This window comes from Meles meles, chromosome 18 (assembly GCF_922984935.1).
Source record: "Meles meles chromosome 18, mMelMel3.1 paternal haplotype, whole genome shotgun sequence".
NCBI lineage: Eukaryota > Metazoa > Chordata > Mammalia > Carnivora > Mustelidae > Meles > Meles meles.
In genome coordinates, this window is record NC_060083.1 from 47,429,863 (window position 1) to 47,446,985 (window position 17,123).

At 50.8% G+C, this 17,123-nt stretch overlaps 1 protein-coding gene across 9 annotated transcripts in view; it reads left to right on the plus strand.

The window, feature by feature from the left end:
• Nucleotides 1-833: 833 nt before the first annotated feature.
• MAPT (microtubule associated protein tau) overlaps nucleotides 834-17,123 on the plus strand; it is a 99,536-nt gene continuing 83,246 nt past the window's right edge. For 4 of the 9 annotated variants that reach the window (XM_045984600.1, XM_045984605.1, XM_045984610.1 and 1 more), the window contains exon 1: nucleotides 834-998. The gene's annotated coding sequence lies outside the window, so the exon portion shown is untranslated. Of the gene's footprint in view, nucleotides 999-1,018; nucleotides 1,095-17,123 lie in introns of those variants that run through there. The other 5 variants (XM_045984608.1, XM_045984609.1, XM_045984606.1 and 2 more) reach the window with 3 other exon arrangements.

The window sequence follows — 17,123 nt, forward strand, 5'->3', positions numbered from 1 at the left end:
GAAATTGGGATCCCAAGCTCTACTTACGAAATAACGGTGTTTCGACAAGCAAAGTAAAAATAACTGTATTATATGAAAATACTTTGCAACGTGATAAGCGGTATTGGCAACTTCGTCTAATTTAACATTTTATTCTTGGGTCACGGTTAGGTAAGTAATAGACTGAATGCTCCTTATAAAAAACCAACCAACCCACCCAAAACCTGTACTACTGCATTATGACTGAGTCTGTTTAAAGTGGATTTACTAAGAACCCACCTTGGTCAAAAACAAAAACGGTGTTAAGAAAACAGGAGGAAAGGAGGGTGACCCAGGGAAACTAAACTCCAACAACTGAGACCATTTAGGGAAACTCAAGGGCTCAGGATGCCTGGCCAGGGAGCTATGTGGAAACCCGCCCAGGACCTTTTCGAGATAGGACATCACCGGGACAGGAAGGAAAAGGGGCAGCGGATCTGCGAGACCAAGCACCAACCTCCTCCCAAACCCCGGACGCAAGCTACACTCTCTTTCCCAAGGGTGGAGACCCCTTAGACAAGACAAAGACCAGCGAGGGAGGAGACACAGAGTGCGCGTGCGCCATGGAACACGCATGCGCATAGCGGCCGGCACCGCGGCTCGAGGTGTCGGGGGAGGGAAGGAAGAAGAAGGGAGGCGTCGAAAGGAGCGAGCCAGGAGGCGGGGGAGGGCCGAGTGGTGGGGTGCTCGCGCGCGCCTGCTGGTGGCCGGAGGAGAAAACGTCCGCGAAGACCTCACTGCTGACCCCTCCCTTGAGGAGGCTCGCGCTCCCGATGCTCGCGCCTGCGCCGCCAGCCGGCCTCGGGAACGCGCCCTCTCGCTGGTGCGCGGGCTCGCACTCTCCGCCACCTACCAGCTCCCGCACCAGCAGCAGCGCAGCCGCCGCCGCCGCCGCCGCCGCCGCCCACCTTCTGCCGCCGCCACCACTGCCACTTTCTCCTCTCTTTCCTCTACTGTCCTCGCTCTCTGTCGGCTATCAGGTAAGCGCGAGGCTCCTCTATCTGCCTCCCCGTCCGCCCCCTTGCACTCTCAGGCTGCCGCCCCTCGTCCCCCGCCGCAGAGATGGGTTTCGTGAGGTAAGCATAGGTCGGGGGCAATGGCTGGGGCCCCTCCCTGCGCCCTGTGCGCTCCGGGCTGGGAATAGGGCGGCTTGGAAAGGAACCCATGCAAGGGATGCACGCACGCGTATGTGTTGGGGTGTGTGTGTGTGTGTGTGTGTGTGTGTTTGCGCGCGCGCTGGGGAGTGTCCTTAAGACCCGCTTTGCGCGGACCGGGCCAGAGGTTGTGCCCGAAGGGTGGGGCGCGGATGGCGGTGACCTGGGGGAGGGGGCTGCTGTGCACTCTTGCTCGTCATCTTTTGCCGCAATGGGCGTGTGTCTGTATGTGTGTGTGTTAGGGGGTGTCTAGTGACGACCCCCGAAACCGAGCCCGTAATCCGATTTCTCTGCTTTGGTTTGCCATAAGCCCTTCAGGAAGGTATGGATCCGGTTCTAGAAAAGATGAATCCCTGCCTGCCCCTCCCTACACCTCCCCGTCAGCAATTCCAGTGGGGCTTTCACTGCCCCTGATTTAAGGCGGTGGCCCACCCCCTCCCCGTTTTCCTCCTTCAGAAACCCGCAGGGGACATTTGGGGGCTGGGAGTGGAATCGAGGAGATGGGGAGGGGTCCAGGCGCTGTCACTTTCGTTGCCCTTCCCCCTGCGCGCGCCTGGCACCGAGACGCGAGCGGCGCCGTGCCCGAGAGAAGGTAGTGCGGGGATCCCTGTGGGGGCTCCGAGAGGCGAAAGGCTGAAGTCACCTGGCCTTGCAGTGTGGAAGCACTCGGTAGCGGCGGATCCCTGCTCGCAACCGCAGCCCGGCACAGGCACGCGCGGGGGCTGCAGGTGCATTTCGGGGCGGGCCCCTTTCTCTGCGCTCTGCGCCTGGCGTCCGGCGTGTGCGCTCTCTGCCGGAGGCGCGGGGCTGGCGCACAGGGCTCGCCCCTCACTGCGGCAGTGGGTGTGGATCGGGGTGGGCAAGGAGGGGGAGAGTAGGCTTGCCTCCTCCCACTCCCACCCCTGCTTTTTTTTCCCCTCCAAACGCGAGGTGCCATCTTTTTGCGGCGTGTCACGTCTTTACTGTACCCTGCCAAGCCGGGTGGCTAGGCTTTGGAGGACAGGGCGGGGACTGTAATTAAGGGGAGGGGGGACGATAATCAACCCTGAAGTCTTGGTATTTTGCTGCTGTGGGCTTGAGCCCTGGGGGCGTTCACCCATAATCTTTCTCGGGAGCTAGATGCTTTGTTTGTAGAGCTTACGTGATCTGCTTTGCCAGCCCTGGTTTTTTGGCTCTTATCTATGAGAGTGGTTAACCAAGGCCCCTGCCCCTGCCCCTCCCCCTCCCCCTCCCCCTCCCCCTATTTTCCGTCCCCATTTTTGAGCCTTTTGTTAGATCTCGGGCTGGCTCGGGTCAAGGAACCTCAGTCACAGCCCTGGGGCACGGATGGAATGGCCGTGACCCCGCTCGGCCCCCTCCCGGAGCCGGGCGGCGCGCCAGGAAGAGTCCGCGGGGCCGAAGGGCTGGGATTCGAGGTCTTTGCGCGCTGTGCGGGTGGCCGCAGAAGAGGAAGCCCCTCCCTCCATCCCAAGAGGCCTGGGGGCCACCTCCCACGGGCTGTCCACCAAGGGTCACCGGCGACCCCCGGAAGGTGGCGGGGACAGCGCGCAGGCTGAGCCCCTCTCCGCTTCTTGCCCTGTTGCTTCGCCAGACTGGAGACTGTAAGGAGGGGGCAAGAGGGTTCCTCCTCTGCTTCGGGCCACACCCATTTTTCCTGAGATGACTTGGGGGGGGGCGCGGAGGGGTGGTTGCTATGGAAACCACACGCGTCCCAAGAACGGACCTCGGGGCGTTGCCCCGCCCCTTCCCAGCCAAGATTTTGAACCCAAGAGCCCCTCAGTCTTTCCGAGGCTGCTGGGGGTAGACCGCCCCCAACCTGAGCTGGTGACTCTTCCTAATTGGCCTCCGGCGGCCTCAGCCACCCAGATTAGCGTCCCTCATGTATTTTTATTATTGTGGCCGAATATTATTTTGGAAACGTACAAGATTTTAACTTAAAAGCCCGAGTACACTGCCACCCTTGAAATGGGGGGGAGGGGGCGGGAAAGGGGGTTATGGACCTCCTGGCAAGGGAGTCCGAGCTTCGCCCTCCTGCCATGAGCCGGGTCCGCGCGGTTTTCTGGTTAATTCTATCGCTGCAAACTGATGCGGGGGCGCAGTTCCGAGAGGGATGAGCATCCCTAGAGCCCAATCATCCACGCGAGCCTCCCAGATTGATCTGAATGTCCAGGGATTGGTCCAGCTGGGGTCGAGAGCCCGCCAGAGACTCGGCCGAACCTTCCTGGCTGCGGCATCGGAGGTCGAAGCCCGGGAAGTGTGGGGCCTCCCTGCAGAGTTGAGTCTGCCAAGGGTGGGGTGCAGGAGAGGCTCAAGTATCACTTCGACATCTCCTCTCGCCCCCCTCCACCTCGGCCACCCTAGAGCTGGGCGCGGAATTCTGGTTACAGACAGAGCAAGGGTCTCAGAGCGGCCCTGAGAACGGGTAGCCCGCGGCCACAGCTCCCCCCGGGGGGGGGGGCGCGGGCGGAGAGGTCACCTCCTGTCGGTTGGGGGAAAGGGAGCATGTCGGGAGCGAGCACATTTAGCTCAATGCCGGGAACAAAGCGCAGTCCAGACGTCCGCGATTTTGCTCCATTTTGAAATGTGTTGGCGCTTTGGTGGGGCTCTCTGTCGGCAAGGCCTGGGAGCTGTTCATGGAGGAATCCCGGTCGCCAGGGGATGGATCTTCGTACTTGGATCCGGAAACACAATCCCTGGCTCTCCTCGTGCTTAAAGTAACCGGCTTCCCCCCTCCCCCAACTGGGATCTCGAGGGATACAGCATTTGAGCCCATGCTCCTAAGGGAAAGGTCCGGGCACAGATCCGAGGGCTATCGATTCCTGTCCCCGACCCCCATCAGGCGGGAGCTCATTTATGTCCCGGAACACCCCATTTGGCCTCTGGCACCCAGAAACCTCCAGACGCGGTCTCCAGCTGGGCTGAGTTGGGATGGATGCTGGAACCTGGGACAGCGACTGGGGGGCCTGGTTCTCCAGGCCTCCTCGTGTGTGTGCTCAGGCTCCGCAGGATGGGTTTTTGATCGCTACCCCTCCCATTGACCTGTCCTACGGCGGAAAGAGAAATGTCTTTCCTACCTAAATAAATGAAGGCATTATTTTGCAATTTATGGTGCTGCTTAGGTTTGCTAGATAAGAATTGCTTATCCATTCCTCCATCTCCAAACCCTTCCTCTAAACAACAAATGAATGACCACCCCTGCCCCACCCCATCCCAGTGGCTGGTCCCAAGTGACTCCTGAACCTAATCAATTCTTTGACCTACGGCTGCTTCCGAAACAGCTTGTGTTTACTGCAATAATCTGACTTAGCTCTTGGATAGTTGCGGGAGAGTTTTGTTGGCTCTGCTGGTTTTTGGAGAAGTGACAGCCCTTGTCTGTATGTGCCGGCCCCACACAGGCCTCCTGCGGCACCTGTCTATGGTGGAAGGGCGTGGCTTGGAACTGGTTTCAGGTATCCGGCTCAGCATCCCTGACAGGAACAAAAGAAATGGATTATTCCCACAAATTGCAAGAAGAAAACTTATAAGCAGTTTGATTGAGTAAGAGTCAGATTTATTCCGATTGGGGAAAGAGCCCCTTCTAATGGATGGGCGCTTTGACCCTCCTGCCCTTGGAGGGCAGCCCCAGCCTGGAGATGCAATGAGGTCGTGGTGCCCTTTGTTTAGGCTGAATTTTCTTTCTGCCCTTTTAACATCAGTTCATGAACCCATTTGTCGAAAACTTTAAAAAGTTGTGTTTTATTACAACTTCCCTCAGCATTTATGTATATGAATATGGTTTGAGTGGCCCCACAGCTGTGTGTGTGAACATACATTAGTTTTCTATTAAACACCTGGTAGTTTTCCAACTAGATAGTATTCTCCCTATGCCCACCTTGAAAAAGAATCACTCAAAAACAAATCAAAACACCGTCGGGGTTTAATACAGTGCTAGACCCAGAATAGGTGTTTGGTCCATACCCATTTAACAAGTAAATGGGTAAAATGGGGAAATGCAGGTCAAAAAGATGGTAAAGAGAAAAAGAGAAGAAGGGGGCTGTATTCAAGGTCATGGCATCACTAAGGTTTGGGGGCAAATCTAGTCCAGTTTGTCCCCTGCTCAGTATCCAAGGGGCACCTGGAAAGCAGCCTGTGCCCCTCGGTGCACCTCCACACCCTCCCTACTCTGCTTCCGAGGCTTCTCCCTTCCCAGTACAGCGCTCCCTGGCCCCAGAGCTGGGTCCGTGCTGCTCACCCCACCCTGGTTGGCCAGAAGAGTGCAGGAGAGAGGATGGGAAGAAAGCACATAATAGCTCCGGGGGGAAAACAAATCAGAACTGATCTCTGCCATCTTTGGGACTGTAGGCCCTCCTGGCACCAGAAGTCAGAAGGATGGAGGAGGTGGGAAACCCCATTTGTCTCTGCCCTTTCCCCTTCCTCCCACCCTGTCTTTTTCATTATCCCGCTTTAAAAAGTGCCCCTCCACCCCTCCATATCCCCAGAAATGTCCACCTAGTTCATTGGTTCTCTAACTTGCCAGCCTTGCTGCTTCTGCTGGTGGTTTGCAGGAGTCCTGGCGTGGAAGGGCATACCTGAGCAGGTGAGGGGAAGAGAGGGTTGCTGCCTCACCAGCTGGGCTGCTTCCGGGAAAGGACCCCAATATTCCAGCTGGGACTCTTGGGTGTTTTCCTGTAAAGCAGTGGTATTCAGTCCCCAGGGCCATCGAGAGGTTTAGAGACATTTTTAATTTTCACAACTGGGGAAGGTACCACTGGCTCCTAGTGGGTAGGAGCCAAGGACGCTGCCAAACCTCCTGCTATGCACTGGACGGTCCCCCACATCAAAGAGTATCTGGCCCCAAATATCACTTGTGCCAGGGTCAGAAGTCCTGCTACAGAAACATTGTTACTCTGGCATTCTTATCATAATGGCACTTATGTTCAGGCAGTGTCTTTAAGGAGGCACTGTTGTAAGTGCTCCCCAGAGATGATCTCATTTCATCCTCTCCAAATCTCCATTTCGTAACAGGTGCTGTTATTATCTCTGTTATGTATGGAGACTCTGAAGTACAGAGAGGTTTAGTAACTCACTACAGGTCACACAGCCAGGGAGTGGTAGAGCTGGAAGTCCAACCCTGGCCTCCTCCCCTTCTCAACTACATGTGGCTTTAATAGGCTTTTGTGGGCTAGCCTGGGAACCCAAGCATGATCTCTGCAACACTGACCCATTGGAAGATTCAAATTCCAAAGCCACTGACTCAACAAAATGGACTTCTGAAAGAGTCTGTCATTGGAGCACAACGTGAAGCTCGTAATTTCTGATCTAGCCTTGGCACAGGGAGCAAGGGATTTCACTCAGCCTCTGTGCCTCTGTTTATAAAGCAAAGAGAAAAATATCCTAGGGACCTTAAACCTCTTCCCCCAGACCCAGGTGTTCAAGACGGCTCTGTCGTACAAAGGAGCAGCTGGTTCTGATCAGCTCAGAGAAGGCTGGAAATCAAGACTGGGGCATCATGACGTAGACTCAGCTATGGTCAGGGCCAAATCAGTGCAGTTTTAGGGACAGCAGATCCTCATCTTAGGTGCCCTCAGAGGGATCAAAGCTTTGGCACCAGCCAGTGGGACGAGCTCTGAGTCTGTGGCTGAGTCGAGTTGGGTAGATATGGGAAAGGGCCTCATGCAAGAATCTCAGGGCTCCCTCGGCAAAAGTGGGCCTGGAGGCTTTTCTCGCTTCCTGGGGCGCAGTTTGTACAATAAATATTCCCTTATGCTGTGGCACAGAGGGACTGCCTGGAATCCTTCGTCGCCAGAACTCACTGGCATCCACCTGGGGGAAGATCGGAGGCCACGGTAATTCTGCAGCCAGCCCTGTGTGGGCAACCAGACATATACCATACATGCCCGTCTCACCCATTACCTCGCCAACGGGGTTGCTGTCCAAGCACGCGTTTCCTGTCTCCAGGCGCCATGCTCCTGCCACCTCGGCCAAGTTCCTTTCCTGCCCAGATGGCCTCCACCTGAGTGTGGGCAAGCAGGGAGAGGCCATCTTGGGATGGTTTCTGAACTTTCTGGGTTCTCTGATTAGGAGACATTCTGCAGATGTGCAGCTAAAACCGGCTTCCCCGAAATTCAAACTTGAATGACTTCCAGGTGGTTTATCTGAGTTTGTTTTTGCTGCGTTGACATTTCAGTGGGCTCTGTGCTTCTCCAATCAGGGGCACTAGAGAATGAATCCCCCCGAAATGTATTTTGTGCCTTCGCTATTCAGGGAAGGCTGGTGAGCACCTTGAAGGCAGGTGCTATTTCTTCCTGACCAGCCCTCGGGGCAGGGCCGTGTCTTGCAGAGAGTTTTGGCCAGTGGTTAAGGGTGTGGACTCCAGCAGAGTCCTGAGTGCAAATCCTGCCTCCCATGGCATTACCTATCTCCCTGGTTGCTGTGGGGTTTAAGGGGAGGATGCAGGGCTTAGCCCGGGGCCTGGCACATAATAAATTGTTTAGTGAATGGTCCCAAGGGTAGCCACCTCTGGATCAAGGCTTGTGATTGGATGAATGTGCAAAGACATCTCCTGACCCTGGTGATGGATACACTTGTAACAGATCAATTGTTGCACTAAGGATCAAGATAGGAGTGGGCAGCTGCCCAACTTGCCTGGAGCCAGGCGCAGCTGTTTGGGAGGAAACGGGTCTCCCGAAAATCCCACACACCTATGTCTAATCGTACAGACAGAATTCTTGCTACAGGCAAGCAGAGTGTCTTATCATCTGCAGTCCCTGCTTCTGTCTGCTTCCTTCCTGAAATCCGCCCCACTCCAGGAATAGACTGTGTATGCTCCGCGCCAGCCAGAGCAGAACCGCGCCCTCCCACCATCCTGGGAACCTCGACCCCGCTTAGCGAGCGAGTCAGGTTCGGAGATCCTACTAGCCTACTCACCGAATTAAAACCGAGTGCAGATGGGATTGGGAAAGTAATGGAAGGCAGTGGAAGAGAGGATTTACAAATGAAATGATTAAGCAGGGTGTTGAAGTCAGTAAACCGGCAAGCGGGCTTCATGGTCAAGAGAAGAGTCAAGCCAAAAAACGTTAAATAAAACAGACTGGACGTGTTCTGAGTCCAGGGGATTCCAAGCATCCCAGGAGCTTGCTCATGTCTGAATTCCTAAATTTGGTTTAAGAAGCCTTCTTATCTCTGCAGTGAAGACTGAGGGTCATACTACGTTAGTTTTTTAAAAAGTCATTAAAGCAGAAAAAACATTATGAAATGATATTCTTGGTGTTTGGATCAGCTGGTTGGAATTTCTTGTCTTTCTTACCTAAGCCACACTCACAATACATTGTTTAAGACTTCAGATTTCAGCTCCTCGGAAAGAGGGATTACACTACCGAGTAATCTGAATGCAGAATCTCTCTCGAGTTTTACTGTTTCATTCAGAGACTTTAATATCTCCTTTGACAGGAAAAAAATTACTCAGTTTTATGAAGTCTTTCCAAAGCGTTCAACTGGATTTCCTAAAACCAATGACTGACTTTAAGAGTTTGCCTTTCATTTTGCACTTGAATCTCATCAGCTTGTGTCTTATTTAAATTATATCATTATGGTAACAAGTGTGACGGACCTAGAAGTTTGGCTGTGGTAGGAGGAGGCCTTAGCCATGGACATCAGGCCTTGTGGACCTAGTCTTGAATATTTACAGTCTTTCCTTTCTCCTTCTTACACAGTGTCAGCTAGGACAGAGCGCCCTGTGGAGACTGGTATTAAGTGAATGGTGAGCAGTCACCTTCCCTGCCTGCCCCATCTCTTGCCTGCCTTCTAGGACAAGCTCAGCACTTTGAATTCATTCACACAAAATTAAGGGGGTGTTGCAAAATTCTCCCTATAAAGCCCCAAATAAATATAAATCCCATCTACTATATTAACTCTCCTTAGTGAAGGAATTTTAGATGAAGATCCAACTATTAAAAACCACTTTGAATCAGCAAGGTAGAATTATATCTAAAGCCACTGGAAATGATGCTCCATTCATGGCCCTTCCTTTGGTCTTGCCCCTCTCCTGCTCAAGCTGGCATCTAAGAGAAGAGGGATGAAACTATCTCTGGTCCCAGCTGCTAGTTTTCCCACCTACCTGGAGCCCAGTTTTCTGTTTTCCCAGGAAGTCTGGATGATGTTGTCTTCGGACTTGGTCTGCAGTTGTAGCATGAAAAGCCCAGGGTTGCCCTTTTATCTTCGAGGCCTCCTCCCCGGGACATCAAGGATATTAGAAGACCCCCGGGGTGCATAATTGCTGTCATGTGATCTCCGGCGGACACATTATGCCAAAAAGGAAGTGCAAGGAAAGACCATTTCACAGAGCTGTGGGACTGGGTCCCTCCTCCAGGGTGAAGGACCTGAATGAGAACCAGTGGTCTAGTTTACGTGTCAACAGAATCATCCCGGACCAAACCCGGTTAGGTCACTGATAGGCAGGTCATTTCAGAAGTACTTATTTCCAGTTGTTCTTAGTTGGACATTGGCACCAAACTATCATCCTAACTCATGCCCCCTCCCTCAGCCTATCCCTCTAAAAGAGGCTTATTGATTAATTAATAATCTCAAACCAAATGCTTTAATGCCCAAGGGAAAGTTACAATTTAAAGAATCTCCTTGTTTTATTGGAGAGAGAGAGCACGAGCACACGTGTGGGGAGGGGGGCAGAGGGAGAGAGAGAGAAAGAGAATCGCAACCAGACTCCCTGCTGAGTGCAGAGCCCAATATGGGGCTCGATCCCGGCACCCCGAGATCATGACCTGAGCCGAAACCAAGAGCTGGACACCCGACCAACTGAGCCACCCAGGCGCCCCATAATTATAATTATGTATTTAAATATAAATATTCCCTCCCTTATTTGATGTATGTCTTGACTTTTTATATTAGGTTTGCTAAACACCTGACAACTTTCAACTTCAGTATGGGTAAAGCATCAGGATTTAAATCGAGGTTTAAACTCAAGCAAAGGTTGTATATATGAGTAAAATACTTGTATATAATCTCCTGTGTTGGGGTACGGTAATAATTGCAGTATAAATTCATGTGAACCTGTCTTTCAAAGCTCCCATTGCCAAGAATCACCAGGAATAGCTGTTTGGAAGAGTCCCCAGGTCTTCTGCCATCCACCTTCTGTCTTGTCTTTTCCTTAGGAACAGGGAAATTCCACACCAGCCCCAGGGCACATGCCTGTGCCTCACCATGGGCCCAGTTTAGAAAGGAAGGATTTTCCAGAACATCCCTAAATCCACTTGAATAATGGAGTGATCAGTCACAGACTCACCTGAACCTGCTTTAACCCTATTTAATCTTTCCTGGGGGGGGGGGGGGTAATCCTGCAGGAAGGGCCTGCTGGGTGCCTCCATTGGCTTTCATTCCGCAGGCTGCCTGTATCTGGAGTCCCTCCCTTTTTAACCCTGCAGGGAGCGATGACCGCACTCTGTTCCCTGCAGAGGGTTAAAGACTGAATACATTGAAATAAATCCCTTTCAATGTCACTAAAGTGCTATAAATAATTATGAACCGACTCTTGATGTCTGATGGGAAAACTTTTTTTTTAACTGGCAGGATTCTTGTTATAAGTTGATAATCTGGGCCAAGTGATAAAGAACTTAAAGAAAAAAAGATCTGTGGACACTGGGGAGGGTATGGGCTATGGTGAGTGCTGTGAACTGTGTAAGCCTGATGATTCACAGGCCTGTTCCCCTGGGGCAAATAATACATTACACATTAATTTTAAAAAAAAGGTCTCCTTACCATTTATTGCTGGCAAGACTGAATTCCAGAAGCTAGCCATTGCCTCCTTTTGTGGGCCTGTTATCCCCTGCTGCATGGGCTTGCTTGCCAAACCCTGAGTTTAATTGCAGCCTTTCCTGTTCACCAACTGAAGAGACTTGGGGCAAAGTGGAAGATTTCCCGTATCTCCATTTTTCCATCTGTAGAATGGGGATCGTGCAATGCCCTCACCCCCAAATGGATAATAATGCAGGCTCCCTTCTCACTGGACAGTTGCAGAGCTGAAATAAAACCTTCTATGAGGATTCCTTCGAGCCCCTCAGAAGACCAGTGCCGCAGGTAGCCAGAGTCAGGCGCTGATCTGAAGTCTCCATGGGGCGAATGGAGCCCGACGCCCAAGATCATTCAGCTGCCGCCCCCCTGCTCCCCTCTTGCCGGCAGGACGGTGCAGGCTCCTTCCCAGGGGTGAGCAGCCATCAGCAGGGCCTGTGCCCATGCGGGATGGACAGGCGGTTGTGGTCCAGCCTGTACAGGTCTCATCTGCTCCCTTCTTTGCAGAGGAGGTCTAAAGCCAGGGTGCAGGACGGGACAGAGGGTGGTCATGCTTGTAGCGTAACCTGAAGTGATACCCGGAGAGGGGCGGGGGGCCTCCCTGACCCCTATCGTGACCCTCAGATGGCCTTTCCATTTTTGCAGGGGTTTTCAGTTTCTTCCTAATCAGACCAGGACTTGGTACAGAATCTCCTATTTGATTATGCCCAGGGGCAGCCTCTTCTGGCTACTCCATATTTGGCCCACGTTGGGAACCGAGTCAGGCAAGAGTGATTAAATTAAAGGCAGACGTTGACTTTGGTGGTATGATAGTCTGGTGGCTATGGGGCAGCTGGAGGCTCAGCCAAGTGTCATTAATTGAAGCGCCTACACTTGGAATTTGAATGGAGCTGGAGCTGGATTATCATCTCTCTTTGCCCTAGGAGTGGGGGGCTTCTCATGCATGTGGCTGGTGGGTAGTAGGTCAGGGCACGCGTGTCACTCCAGCCTGCGAGCAGCCTGGCTGCCTGAACACTGTCCCTGTTGGTCTAAACTAGTCCTGTTGTATGAAGATGCTGATAATAATGGTATTAGCTGGTTGCATTTATTTTACTAAAAACATGGCCTCATTTAACCCTCCCTCCCCCTCGAGGCAGGGATTATCGTCCTTATTTTGCTGGGGAGCAGACTGAAGCCCAGAGACTTCCCAGCTGGAGAGGAAGCCAGGTCATGCTTCTCCCCAACTTCCATGCCTTGCTGCCTTCATGCCTACCCTCTACGGGCCACTCTCCACGCCAACAAATGTGTCTTTAGCGCTAATGCCCAGAGAAGCTGTGCCCTCCAGCCTCCCTGAATGGGTCATATGCAACCTGAGCCTGGAGAAAGTATTTTAAACTGAAAGCTAGCCTCTAAACTGGGCTGCCGCTTCATGTCGCCGGTGACGGCAGAACCAAATTTAGTGTCGTGGGCAGGTCGACACTTATCCAACAGAGAAGCTCATTTTTCTTCCAGTTCATGCAAAACATGAGAAATGTCCACACCTGCCACACTTCTTTGGAGGGGTTATGTGTGACTGAAGGCTGGGAAAGGTGGCCAGGAGGGGCCTGGATGTGTAAACTCAGGGGAGATGACATTCAGGTTCCCAGGTGGTGTCTACAGGGAGAAATTTAATTCAAAGTGGGAGTTTTCCCATTTTCCGTGAGCCAGGCAGACTGTCTGCTGTTAGGAAAAGGGGTCACAGTGGAAGGGAGGGACTGGGTGGCATTAGTTAGCCTCCTGGTGTAATGTCTGATCCCCCTCCCTCAACAATCCACTTTATTTCCCCCGTGTCTATACCACTGCAGCTCACCTCTAGGACCAGGAAAAAAGGGAGTAATGGGGAGCAGAGAAGGGGGCCTCACATGGACAGGGTTGGGGGCCACACATAGTGGATATTTAGAATCTGCAGCCTCACCAGGCATGTTAATGACACTGAAATACTTTTCCCATAGCCACCCCTGCATCTAATGAAAACAAGAACCGTTTCTCAGTTCTGTTCTTGCCTCCCTCCTCCCCGGCTTTTTTTTTTTTTTTTTTTTAATTTTAAACCCATTAGCTCTAAAGTAAACTATATACCATGTATGAGATCTCACCCTGGTTTGTTTGTTGGGTTTTCCTGGGTGGAGGGAGAGGGAGCCATGATCATTTCAGAATATAAATTGTATTCAGGGTGTGAGTAGTCTGAGTAGTTCAAGAAAATTCTTAAAAGCACCCCAAACTAAAAGATGGGGCTACCTGGAGGGACACTGTCTGTCCCAGCACGGAGTGCCGGCCAGCTTAGCTCTCATGGATCTGGGTGTGGGCCCCTTTGCCCAAAGCACTGGATGCAAAGTCAGGAGCATGGGAACGCTGGGCAGAGGGCTGCTGTCTTACCCATTGGACAGGCCAGGGCATGCTGGCCACATCTGGGCCTCTCGGTGCAGGGAGCTCATTCATCATCAAAGGTTATGGCCACATTATAGGCACCAGACCCTATGTCTCTGGGACTTAATGACTGAGGTTCCTGTGATTGCTCCCTTCTAGGAGAACAGACCCTGTCCCCCGTGGGCCCAAGTTTGCAGAGAACACTTGGGATGACCTGGCTTTCTGGATACACTAATAATGTTCTAATTTGGACTAATTAGGGAATGGTCAGTCTCATTTAAAAAGCTGACTTATTTTAACACTCTTATCTAGGTATTTGGGAGAGGGGAGTTTTATAGGAACATTTGTAACACAGGGCGTGGGGCACAGCTCACATTTGGGCGGCCCACATGGTGTGATGTCGGAGTGCTAGGAGGTGTCCCTAGGTGCTAGGTTCTAGGGAGACCTCCCCCTTCTCCAAATTGCTAACAAGCAGGTAGTACTTTGGAGTTTATATGATCTCATTTATTTCTCAATGTTAGCCTGTAAAAATTCTTTTCCCTTTTACAGATGATGAAACTTTACTTTACTTTAGAGCTAATGGGACAGCTCAGAATCACATGGCTAGTGTTAGACTGACTGGGGATTTGAACCCAGAACTTCTGCTTCTCAAGAGCAGGCCTCACCCTGGCTTTTCCATCCTTGGCTCTCCATCCATTGTTTTAGCCTGAGGGATCCTACTACTTGTTAAATGGCTAGTGCTTTTTTTTTTTTTAATATTTTCATTTATTTATTTGACAGACAGAGATCACAAATAGGCAGAGAGGCAGGCAGAGAGAGAAGAAGGGAAGCAGACTTCCCTCTGAGCAGAGAGCCCGATGTGGGGCTCGATCCCAAGACCCTGGGATCATGACCTGAGCTGAAGGCAGAGGCTTTAACCCACTGAGCCACCCAGGTGCCCCTGGCTAGTGCTTTTTGATTAAAAAAATATATATCTAGGGGCACCTGGGTGGCTCAGCGGGTTAAAGCCTCTGCCTTCAGCTCAGGTCATGATCCCAGGGTTCTGGGATCGAGCCCCGCATCGGGCTCTCTGCTTAGCTGGGAGCCTGCTTCCTCCTCTCTCTCTCTCTGCCTGCCACTCTGCCCACCTGTGATCTCTATCTGTCAAATAAATAAATCTTAAAAAAAAAAAGAAAAGAAAAAAAGAAAAAAAAACAGAAGAGAAAAAGAAAAAAAAAAGAAAAAAACAAACAAACAAACAAAAAATATATATATCTATATTTATATCTATATATGTATCACTATATACACACATATGTATATATATAGTGGTGACCTGGAATTTTAGCTTTATGATTATTAAATGAAGAGATTGCTTTTTCTTCTTAAAAGTCTATTCAGCATAATATATCTTTGGGGTGTGGACATCATTTGTGCCCCCTGAAATGCTCCCTTCACCCTAGGAATGCGGGGCACAGGGGAAGGAAGAAATCACCCAGTCCAAGCAGCCCCCCTCTGGGCTGAACTGCTGGGCTCACCTTTGCTGCCGTCACCCACATTTCCAGGGATCCAGGAGACACAGAGAGAGGAAGACACCTCTATAGTGTTACAGCAGACCAGGCTAAGCCTCACATCTTGTAATACAAGTTATTTTTCCCTTAACTGACAGCTAAAAATGGTTGCTAGAATTTCAAGATAATTGGTAAATTAATTGGGGTTTTCTCTCTACGACTAGTTTCAAAGCAAATCGATTAACGCTTTCTGCTTCCACATCACGAGGGCCTGTTATGTTGTGTTCAGTTTCCACGACTTCTTCGGAGTCCACCGCTGACTTCGCCGGAGAGCCGGTGCCTGACCACCTCCATCTGTTGGGCGATGTTCTGCTCATCTCTGTCGCCTCAGTGCCTGGCACAGTGCCTGGCACAGAATAGATGCTCCATGACTGTTTAAAGAATAAATAGATGGGTGGTTGCGTGAATCCCATACTGATTAAAACCTAAGGCCTTTCTTCAAGAGACTTGAGAACGGAAAGGGAAACAGGTGTATAACTTGTATAATGTGGGTGATGGGTCGCCTTATGATTTTATTTATTTATTTGTTTTGAGAGAGAGGGAGAGAGCATGCGAATGAGTGGGTGGGAGCAGAGGGAGAGGCAGAAAGCCGACTTCCCACCAACTGTAGAGCCCAACTTGGGGCTTGATCCCAGGGCCCTGAGATCACAACCTGAGCAGAAACCAAGAGTCTGATGCTCAACTGACTCTGCCCCCAGGCACCCCAACTAACTGGAATTTAAATAAAAACTTGAAACTACCAAAAAAAAAAAAAAAAGTTGCATGTTCCACCAACTGCGCCAGCCAAGTGCCCTAGGACTGTATTTGATATAAAAGGATTAGGTATTAAAATCATAAAGTGGGAGATGCCTGGGTGGCTCAGTCAGTGAAGCATCTGACTCTTGATTTTGGCTCCAATCATGATCTCAGGGTGGTGAGATCCATGCTCAGCAAGGAGCCTGCTTCGGGTTCTCTCCCTCTGCCCCTCCCGCTCATGCTGTCTCCAAAATAAATTAGTAAATCTAAAATAATAATAATAATAAGAAGAAAAAATTCCAGTTAGTTAACATAGTGTAACATTAGTTTCGGGTGTAGAATTTAGTGATTCATATAACACCCAGTGCTCATCACAAGTGCCCTCCTTAATACTCATCCCCCATTTAACCCAAGAGTGTGCCCCTCTTAACCTTGAAATTTTGAGCTCGAGATCCAAGTTAGGTGTAGAGATTACTTTAAAATAAAGTCTTTAAAAACAATGACAACAGGGGCACGTGGGTGGCCCAGTCGGTTGAGAAATGACTCTTGGTTTCAGCTCAGGTCATGACCCCAGGAGTCACGGGGTCAAGCCCTGCATCAGGCTCTGTGCTCAGCTGGGAGTCTGCTTGAAATTCTCTCTCTCTCCCTCCCTCTGCCCCTCCTCCACCCTCTCTATCTCTCTCAAATAAATAAATAAATAAAGTCTTTAAAACAACAACAAAGAAAACAAATCCAACACTGCATTTCCTTTTAATGCTTTCACACAAAGACTTGAAGTCGGCAGGGGGGTGGGGGGAGTGCCAGTCAGCATTTGAAGCTTTGAGTGTTGAAAGTGGAAATGCGTTCATCTGCCAGGATCTTTTAAAAAGCTAAGACTTTGTATTAGTTTACGCCTTTAGATTCTCCTAAAAACCAGAACGCCGCCATAAGCCATGAGCCCTACTTCAAAGACAAAAGATTTTGGTGAACAGGCTTGGGTCTGAGGCATAGTCCCCAAGCTCATTAAAGGACGAGTGATGGGCAGGTAAAGACACACGGCTTAAGTTCCTGCCACCTTAGGAGGAACTCAGGTCCAGGGAGGGCTGTCAGAATTAGCAAATTAAAATCCTGGATGCCAGGTGAGATTTCAATTTCAGATAAACGACCTTTTTTTTTTTTAGTATAATTGTGATAGGCTACAAAATGCTTCCCAGAGATATCAGATCCTAATCCCTAGAACCTGTGAATATGACCTTATTTGGAAAAAGGATCTTTGCAGATGTCATTCTCTGGAGCATCTTGAGATGAGATTATCCTGTATTATCTGGGTGGGTGATAAATGCAGCCACTTGTATCCTAACAAGAAGGCAGCAGAGAGAGATAAGAAGACCCTGTGATCGACCAGGTTGGAGTGCTGGGGAATGATGTGGATTCCAGCAGCCACTGGAAGTTGGAAGAGACAAAGGATTGGCTCCTAGAACTTCCTGTGGGAGGGAGCGAGACTTTGCCAACACCGTGATTTTGG